Source organism: Corvus brachyrhynchos, unplaced genomic scaffold (genome assembly GCF_000691975.1).
Source record: "Corvus brachyrhynchos isolate BGI_N302 unplaced genomic scaffold, ASM69197v1 scaffold70, whole genome shotgun sequence".
Lineage (NCBI taxonomy): Eukaryota > Metazoa > Chordata > Aves > Passeriformes > Corvidae > Corvus > Corvus brachyrhynchos.
Genome location: NW_008236217.1, coordinates 8,388,642 through 8,398,117, shown reverse-complemented (window position 1 = coordinate 8,398,117; position 9,476 = coordinate 8,388,642). Strand labels below are relative to the sequence as shown.

Here is a 9,476-nt window from a genome sequence, read left to right as displayed (position 1 = left end):
GCCCTCCGGGGCGCCGCCGGAGCGGAGAAGGAGAACTCCCGCTGCCGCGCCACGTTTGAGGAAGGGCGGCGGGCTGCGAGGAGCGAGTGGGAGCCGGGGAAGCGGCGGCCCGGGGGAAGGGGCGCGGCGTAGCGCCCGTCCCCTGAGGGACGCTGGCGCTGATCGCCTCTGAATGCTCGTCATCCCTTACCGGGCCAAACGCGGGGTGAAGGTGGAGAGGGGGCTGTCGCGGCGTGATGCGCACCTGTGACTAGCTGACCCTTCAAGTAGAAACTGGGCAACAAAAAACAACTCCACGGCCTGAATGCTGTGGAAATAGATACATGCCGTGGCAGCCATCCAAGCACCGAGTACCCTGTACAGTATTCACTCTATGTGACAACGCAAACATTTGCTGCCAGGCTCTGATTGCGGAGTGAAAGGCAGCTTCCATGAATAGAGAACAGCAGGAACTGAGTCTGTTATAAACACCCAAAGCATTGGAAGGTGATGGTGGCTGGGATGTCACAGCACTGGGACAGCACTGTCAGCTCCTGGGTGCGTGGTTACACCAGGGCTGGAGGGCTCCCGTGGCTGGGGGCTGGCAGGCAATGAGCTGGATAGAGCAAAGCCCTGTTACAGACCCGGTCCGTACCAGCCACGTAGAATCCCTTTACCCTCAATGTAAGATGAGCTCAAAGTAAACACTTGTCATGGTTTAATTCCAGTCAGCAACTACTGGCTAGGCATCAGTCAGCGTCTGCTGAGGAACTGTACTGTGCATCACTTGTTTTTCTGGGGTTTTATTCCTCTTTCTCCATTTCATTACGTTTATCATTACTGTTGCTATTATCATTAATGCTATTGCTCTTAGGGAGCAGCAATAGCAAGGCTGGTACTCAAGGGAGGAAAAGCCTGGAGCTGAGGGTAGCCACACCACAGGCAGTGTACTTGCTAGCCAGAGCACTTTCCCACAATACCTGAACAGGGCAGTGGCAGCACATTGCAGCTCCACTGACTGTCCTAGACAAGATGAAGCAATGAAACAAGTGTAAAGCTCATACAAAGAGCAGCAGAAGATAAGGCCACAACTGGAAACAGAGCTACAAGAGGGTTGGGAAGCAAGGCAGGAGACCAAACCAAACATGCACGCATCTACTGGAAAGCTCTGAGAGGGACTAAGGGCCCAGACCTGGGCTTAAATGGAGCCCTGGCCCATGGGCCATGTGTGTGGGTCCCAGGTGAGGCTGGTCAGGGCTATCAAGATGTAGCTGTGCCATCAGTGCCCTGACAGGTTCCTGATGATGGGGTGTGTTGAGTGTACTGTTCAGGTGCTCAAGATTGAGTCACCTTCTTCCCATTTGGTCATGAAGGAGTTGCATCCAGCTCACTGCCATTCTCAGGCCAGTGGTTTAGCTGCTGAACTGCTGTGTGGAGAGAGATTGGTAAAGGGAATTTCCCCAGCCATATTTTAAAAGTCTGACCCTGTGGCTGCATTTTGAAAAAGGGATAATTCCAGGCAGAGGTATAAGAAGTAAAATCCATGAATGAAGTACTTAATTATGGAGAGTGGCTGGGTTTGTAGCGCAGCTGTGTCCAAAGCATCCCTGACCACCTACTTGAAGCACCTTTGTGTACTACAAGTACAGATTCTTGGGGTGTTATTCCGAGGTATCTTACTCAGCACCTAGATGTTATCTTGACAGCCAAGGGTCCAAAAGTCAGGCACCCTGATGCTGTGTGTGGTAGTTTCTGAACATCTTTTATTTAGCTTTTCTTGAAACCAAACTCTTGCAGCTGGTTATTTGTATGTTCTGATTTTCTGTGAGGCCATAATAAAAGTCTGTCTTCTTGCTTTCATTAGTGTTAAGCTGCAGCTGAATGTAATAGGTTTTATGGATGCTTTACACCTGAGAAAACTTTCCATTGGAGAGGTGAATTCTAGTTTTGATACAGTACATCTATTTGTCAAAAGACTAACCAGGAAAACATGAATAATAAAACCCTCTTATTTAAGTTGGGGATTAAAAGGTAGGTCTTATGAAGCTGTAGATACCATGGTAATGACTGAGAGTGAAGAGCATGTAGAAAAAAATACTTCTGTGTTAAGAGCAGGTCTTGTGATGTCCTCACTGAGTATTTTTTAGGTAGTGGAACAAGAAGGATAAAAAGGAATCAGATTCTCTTTCTGTAAGCTCTGCCCTGCAGAGCACTGAATGGAGAATGGCTCAGGTTTGTCATTTCTTGTTCTGAGTGCTTGGTTTGCTACCTCAGTGCAGTTTTTTTCCTTGTTGCTGGTGGGTATGCAAATACTTTATTTGCATTGGGCAAGATTCAAGAGTTGAGTCAGGAACTTACTTGATGGATGCCTCCCAGCTATCCATCACTGTGTGAAATGGGTGATTTTCAGTGAGTTTTCCTGTAAGAAATAAACATAACAAAAACATGATAACAGCAATAACAAAACAAAACCACAGAAACAAACCCCAAACCACCCCCTCTAGTTCCAGTCGGTGAGGTATCTCTCATGGCTGAAGCAAAATTAACTGCTTGCTGGTTTTCACAGCTGGACCTCAACCCTGCTCATCACATGCACTTTTAAACGACTTGTGAATTCGACTTCAGAAATTTTATTGCAGGCAAAAGCTTGTTTGTCCTGGAAAGTTCTGCAGTGCTGCCTATGCCAGCCTAGAGAGAAGAGGCAACACCCCTGCTGCTGATGCTGCCAAACTGAGAGGGTGGATACTAACATAGGGATACACTATGATACACTTCCATGAGCAGCTGAGCTCAGGAAGTCAAGTTTGCTCTTGCTGCATGTCTTATGGCTAGAATCTCCAATATATAATAAGGCGTGGGTTATAAAAGGCAATTTCCTGCATTTAAAAACATTCATAATGGTCCTCTTCTGTGTAGACTGAATGTAATAAAGGCTGAACTGCAAGCTTTCCCTCTGTGCTGGCAATAACAGGAAGTCTTTCCTGTGCTTGGCTTATCCGTCTTTATGAAAACTGTGGGAAAGTAATTGTGTCTGAGATCTCTGCTGCTTTTTGGGGATTGATTAAAATCTGCTAACAAGGTCAGGAATTATAGTAAGGACTGATGTGTGAAGTATGACTACACAATCCTTTTCCACTAGGAAACCACATGAAAATATCTATACCTAGGTCAATATATGCTGACAGTTTATTTAAGTATGCAACCAAAAATGAGCGGTATTGATGCAATGCATTGTTGGAATGATAGAAGTCCTAATGTAGATGCAGGTGTACCAGTTTAAATAGGCCAGTGGAGGAGTGGTGTTGAAAATCAGACCCACTCCCTGTGTAACTAATTTTTCTGGGTGAGTTTTTCAAGTGTGGACTAACCCCAGCTGTGACACCTGCCATCTTCTCCTCTACCTCAGCTGTACAGTGGATCCACTGTTTTTGTATAGAAACTCCCACTTCCTTTCAAAGAAGCCACGATACTCACACATGGAAACATTCTGTTAAAACGAAACCCTGGGGCCACAGTTAATTTTAGAATAGACTCATTCTTTAGTTGAATAGGCATTAGCAAAAGAGCTAATGTGTGAGATGAGTTACAGGAATTTAAGCTCCAGACTGTCCAATTTGACCCTTTACAAAGTCTAGTTCATACAGAAAAAATACTGACTGAGATGCCAAAACCCTTTTCTTTGACATGTTTATTCTTTCAGCATGCTTTATTTTCTGCAACAAGTATTAGATTACTAATCAATTACGTAAATTCTTTACAATTTTTAAAAATTACCATTCTGTCGCTGTTGTCCCCAGGGATGGCGAGAATCACGACACAGAATCCAAGTCTAGGATAAAATGGAATTATTTAATTAATTATCACCTCATTTATATAACTTGGTTCACAATAGAGAAATGACATTATTGGGTGCTTGACCATACACCTCCCAGAGTGATTGGCTGAATGCTACGACGCCTATTGCAAAATATTTTCTTCAGTGAACCAAAACAAGACCATGCAGGTGCAAGATAGAGAGTTAGTTTACAAAACCGTCTTTCACTGTGTCTCAGCTAAAGGATGAGAAAGGAAGACTTCACAAAATGCTTCAGCAGCTGGAAAATTCCACTGTTCCTGCTCTTTAGCATCCACACCATTCATTTAATAAATACCAAGGATCCTACCATATAAAATGTTTTCCGAATTACTCATTTCAGAATTACACCGAATATTTTCACATCTGCTGACATCCACAAAATAAATACTCCTTACACATGTACAAATATTATTTCTGTAGCTGTTTTAAATATTCAACTTGAGCCTGCCTATTAGGAGGAGAGGATCCTTTGTTTCTCTTTACACGTGTATCTAATACAAACATCACAGATTTGTTTTTCTTGTTTTCTTAAAGCTTGATTAAAATGAAGACTTCTGCGTGGACCACTTTGGGCCTAAACTTGGTGACTCAGGTGACTGGCTTTAGATAAACCTACATGTGCAGGTGGCAGAGCAGATATTCTAGACACACACACACACGGACATGCATGCACACACATTCACACACATACAAACACCTACCCCATGACAGGAGGAAATCTTGCAGCTCTGATTAAATGTGGTTCAATGTGACAAAACGGTGAGGGCTTCAATGGCACCTTGGAAATGCAGAGATGCAAGGCATGGTCATGGGTGTACCCATGGTGCAGGTGGAATTCCTCTAAGACCTTAGAGGAAAGATCACTTTGGAGCTGCAAAGGTAAGGGTTGTTTAGAGGGTACTCAGGAAACTGCGGAAAAGCTCAGATAGGAAGCTGCAGAAGAAAAATTTTGGTCCGAACATTTGGAAGCTGGAGTAGCACAGACCCTCTAAAAACAAATGCTGTTTATGCACAACTCTGTTTACATCAAGGAAGCACGGCACATTGGCTGCTCTCCAGGTCTTCAAGGGCAATACCTAATATGCATATGTAGTTACACAGACATTTACAGTCAGAAACAAATCACACAATTATTCTTGTTGCTTGCATATGTACATTGCCTCACCTAGAAGAGGAAATAACTACTTCAGTACAATGAGGACAAGGCTGCTTTATGCCACAGTAGAGTGTAGAGATGAGCTGTGTGAGCCTGCCATTTTGAGCTTTGTACAAATTTACATAAAATGGTAATCCCTGCAATAAGTGTGCTGCTCTTGATCTAGCTTGTAATTAATTCTGTAGCAGTGTCCTCACCCTGTGAATGGCTATATCCTCACCCCGCCCATAAAAGACAGCAGCTTTAAGCCACACTTAGAGCACTCATCTTCACTCTGCCAGGTAACAACTCGAGCTCCATTGTCAAATTTACATTGAAGTTAGCATTTGATTATCTGTTCAATCACACAGAATTGGAAAGGTCATTTAAAAAAACTTTTAAGAAGAGCCAGGAAAAATACTCTTCCTTATACATTGCTCACTGAAGAATGTGTTGCTTGCTGCAGCTCTTCTCACCAAACCCGCACTACTCTGTCCATACTGGAGACACAAGACAGGACTCAACTCTTGTCTTATCAGCTGTAGCCGTCTCCATCCCATGTTCTCCTATGTGCTGCTTTTGTAAAGACAGGTTTATCTGATGGGATAAAGGGAGCTATTTCCCAAGAAGGGTCTATTTCCCAAGAAAATTAATGGGATAAACCATGGTTTGAGTGCTAGGAAATAATCACTATGCAACAGTCTTTATATAGGGTCTTTATATGGTTAGTAGGTGCAATTTTTTCAATTTCTGTGTAGTCTCATGTATTTGAAGAGCAGATTTGGGTCAGTTTTTATTCTGTATACTTTAGTAGAGCCCACTAATGATTCATAAAGGTCCTACACTTTAGAGACATTGTGTGAAGTATAGTTCTTGGTCACTCAAGGGTTAAATTTAGTAGTACACCTTATAGACAAATATCTGTGGCAGCAAATTTGACTCCTCAAAAATGGAGATAACTGGCATTCTGTACTGTTGCTTTCTTTCTCAGAATAAGCCAGTTGTTGATGAAATAGATTTTTAAATAAAAAGGCATTAGCTAAGAGCTGATTGGGTAAAAGACGGATACTTACAGTTTTTATAAATGTCTGTTACACACATTAAGGAATGAAAAAATTTGGAACATCATTTTTGGTACTAAATTGCAGAAAGAGATTGCATGATACTTGATAACAGGAAATACAAACAGCATTAGCAGGTCAGGACTTAGAGAAAAGGAGTAAAAGATCCAGGTAAGATCTTGTACTGGTTTTGCCTTGGGCCGTCAAATATTTGTGATGTGACTGAAAAAATACAGTACAGTACAGACTGCTTTATCCCACTAAATGGAGCAAATCTGTGTTCTGTGTGAAAAGAGTACAGGATACTGTATTTCCTCTAATTTCTTCCTGTTGACCTTTCTTGTCCACTGAATTGATGGTTTAGGGAACCTACATATTTCCAGTGTCCCAAGAGAGGACAGGTCTTAGCTTTTAATTTTTTACAATTTGGCCTGATCTTGCTCCCAGTGGCATTTCCTTGATTTCAGTAGATGCAGACACCATTTCAGAACTGGCTGTTGAATAAGGATACTGTATTAAGAAAATTACTAACTTCCAGAGAAAAGGAAAATAGTTCCTGAATCTAAAACTCTTAAACCTTAAAACAGAAGTGTTTTTACATAAAATAGTTGAAAATCTCATGAAGATGTCCGATCATCTCTTGGCAGCAGTTGCACAAAAAGAAAAGTGTCCACAAAATGGAAAGAAGACTGGACACCTGGGAGAAAAATGACAGAGTAGTTCTCAGAAGCCCAGGCCTCATAATGCTTAGGGTATTTCAAACACCACAGTGCTCATAGGACTGTCTGTAATGAAAAGAAAATGTTGTTGAAAGAGTGATGTTATACTTTCTGAAGTGAAATTGCCTCAATGTGAAAGATTTTCTGTGTGCCTTGCTGGTTTCTACTAATCATTTACCTATGAATACTAACCATAGTGTTTTATACGTTTGGTTCCAGTTCTGTATCATGTTGTGCTGTCCTGCAGCCTGTTCATGGGGCAAAATTTAAAAGGATTTGCCAGGGATCTAAGAAAGGCATGTAATCCAGGGATACATTTTGGTAGAAGCAAACCAGGTGATATTGCCACACCATTTCAGAGGCTCTTTGTAACCATTATCAGACACAAAAGATCAGGCCATTTCTGTAAGCTTGCTTTTGCCTGCCGCTGCTCCCATGCAATGTCTGTATTCTTGTCTGCTTCAGTCCTATGTATGGCTTCCAGCACAAATCACAGCAGCCCCCAGCAGTGTTTCAGTGTAAGGGCCCTGGTTCTCTGTGTATGCTAGAAATCCGTCCTTCCATCATTTTGGTTTGTGTTGGACGGGACCTTAAAGATCTTTTAGTTCCAACCCCCAGCCATGGGCAGGGACTCCTTCCACTGGACCAGGTTCCTCAGAGCCCCATCCAGTCTGGCCTTGAACACTTCCAGGGATGGGGCATCCACACCTTCTCTGGGCAACCTGTGCCAGTGCCTCACCACCCTCACAGTGAAGAACTTCTTCCTGATATCTAATCCAAATCTACCCTCTTTCACCTTAAGGTAAAGGTAAGGTTCCCTCTTATGCCTCACTACATGCTATGTAAAAAGTCTCTCCCCAGTTGTTTTGTAAGCCCCTTTCAGGTGCTGAAAGACCTCAATGAGGTCTCCCTGGAGCCTTCTCTTTTCCAGGCTGAACAGCCGCAACTTTCTCGGCCTGACTTCACAGGAGAGGAGCTCCAGCCCCGTGATCAATATTTTGGCCCTCCTCTGGACTGGCTCCAGCAGGTTCATATCATTCCTATATTGGGGGTTGCAGAGCTGGATGCTGCACTCCATATGGGGCCTCATGAGAGTGGAGTACAGGTGGAGAATCACTTCCTTTGACCTGCTGGCCATGCTGCTTTGGATGCAGCTCAGAGTCCATCTTTGCTTCATGGCACAAGCTGCCCCATGATATCTTCCTCCATTCTGTTCTTTGATTCTGTGAAAAGCAAGCCGAGGCTAAGGGATAGCTAGGGGTATGACAGCAGGGCATGGAGCTAGTCAGCAGTCTGAATCCAGCAAAGGATGGTGGCCAATCAGTCTGTTTATTCAGGCAACTCCTTTGTAGTCAATGTGAAACTGCATTGTGAATTTGCAATTGCAATCCACTTCCTTTGGAAAAAAATCACTGCAATAGATAGTAGATAGCAGGCTCTTACAAATCATTGGCAGGCTGTTCTGAAACCAGTCGTCAGGTTCTTGGAGCATCACATTGCTTGAAACTGCTGCATCCCTTGTCACTGATTTAATACATTCATCAAATCCGAGACAAAGGCCTTGCTCCAAATACCTCTCCTACAGGAAACTGTGCTAAGTGACCTTATGGATAAATGCCCGAATGGCTCAGCCAGAAATTGAGCAGTAGTCCCACTTGGCCCTGAAGGAGTGAACCTTCATGAAATGGCTACCTAAACCTGGTACTAAGTTACTAAGGTGGTACCTTAGAACAGTTGCTAAGTGTGGCCTTATCAGAGGGCTTCCTGCTTCACAAATGCCTCATGAAAAACTGTTGGATACAGTACATGGAATGGACTGTTTTCTGAGGAAGATTGACTTTATAGCTCAACATCAGAATTGCTTAACTAGGCATGTTTTTGTATTAGAAAGTGTAAAACCCTCAACAATGAAGTTTTATAGAAAATGCAATAGGAAACACACAAGTACCAAAGCTGACATGCAGTACATGTCAGATAATTTATGTGTAATATATTAAAGACTCATGGGGACAAAGGACCTGGGTTGCTGTTCGGAGGCACCTCTTGCTCTATGGAGAGTCCTCAGTGTCATCCAACTGTCATTTGTCACAGGAGTTCAGGTGCCCCGACCTCAAGCCATCAGTGTTAACAAATAAAGGGCTTGTTGTGCACACAGACATCCTGGTGAGCCCATGTCCTCATCAGCTCCTGAGCTCAGCCCCAGCTGTTTGATGGAGGTTTAGCACAACCATTCTCAGAGTGATTTGACACTATTTAATTTGTATGCTGACTTCCATGCTAGCAGTGTGTTATTAATCCTACAAACCACACTGATTTATATTTTTTCCCAACCTGAATAACATAGCTAATGTCATTTCCTACTCATCAACTCCCAGATGGCTAAGAATCACTGGTCCAGGAAACTGTGAGCTCTAGGATCTGTCAGTCAAGTCACCTGGCAATTCAACCATAAAACAGTCTACATAAGCACTCTACTGCTTCTTACAACTGCTTGTGAACCACAGGTGCCTCAAGTATTAACAATATAATCAACAAAGCCTGCTGCCTCCTAGGCTTGGTATCCATAATGGTAGCATGAATCAGAATTGGCTACACTAACTGCAGTAAATCGACAGCACTGAGCAATCCCATTTCATTAATAAGAGCATCTCATCACCATCTGCTCCTTGGAGACAAATGGCTGCATCTGGCTTCCTAAACATTGCTTTCTCTTGCCACCCCCAGGG

General features: G+C 43.2%; 1 protein-coding gene across 1 annotated transcript in view; it reads right to left on the bottom strand.

Annotated features, from left to right (window-relative positions):
* Window positions 1-6,591, bottom strand: part of AGPAT4 (1-acylglycerol-3-phosphate O-acyltransferase 4) — an 81,580-nt gene extending 74,989 nt beyond the window's left edge. Inside the window, exons 1-3 of the mRNA XM_017746209.1 lie at window positions 4,537-6,591; window positions 3,754-3,808; window positions 2,338-2,398 (exon numbers count right to left, since the gene is read on the bottom strand). The gene's annotated coding sequence lies outside the window, so the exon portion shown is untranslated. The remainder of the gene's footprint in view (window positions 1-2,337; window positions 2,399-3,753; window positions 3,809-4,536) is intronic.
* Between the last annotated feature and the right edge of the window lie 2,885 nt (window positions 6,592-9,476).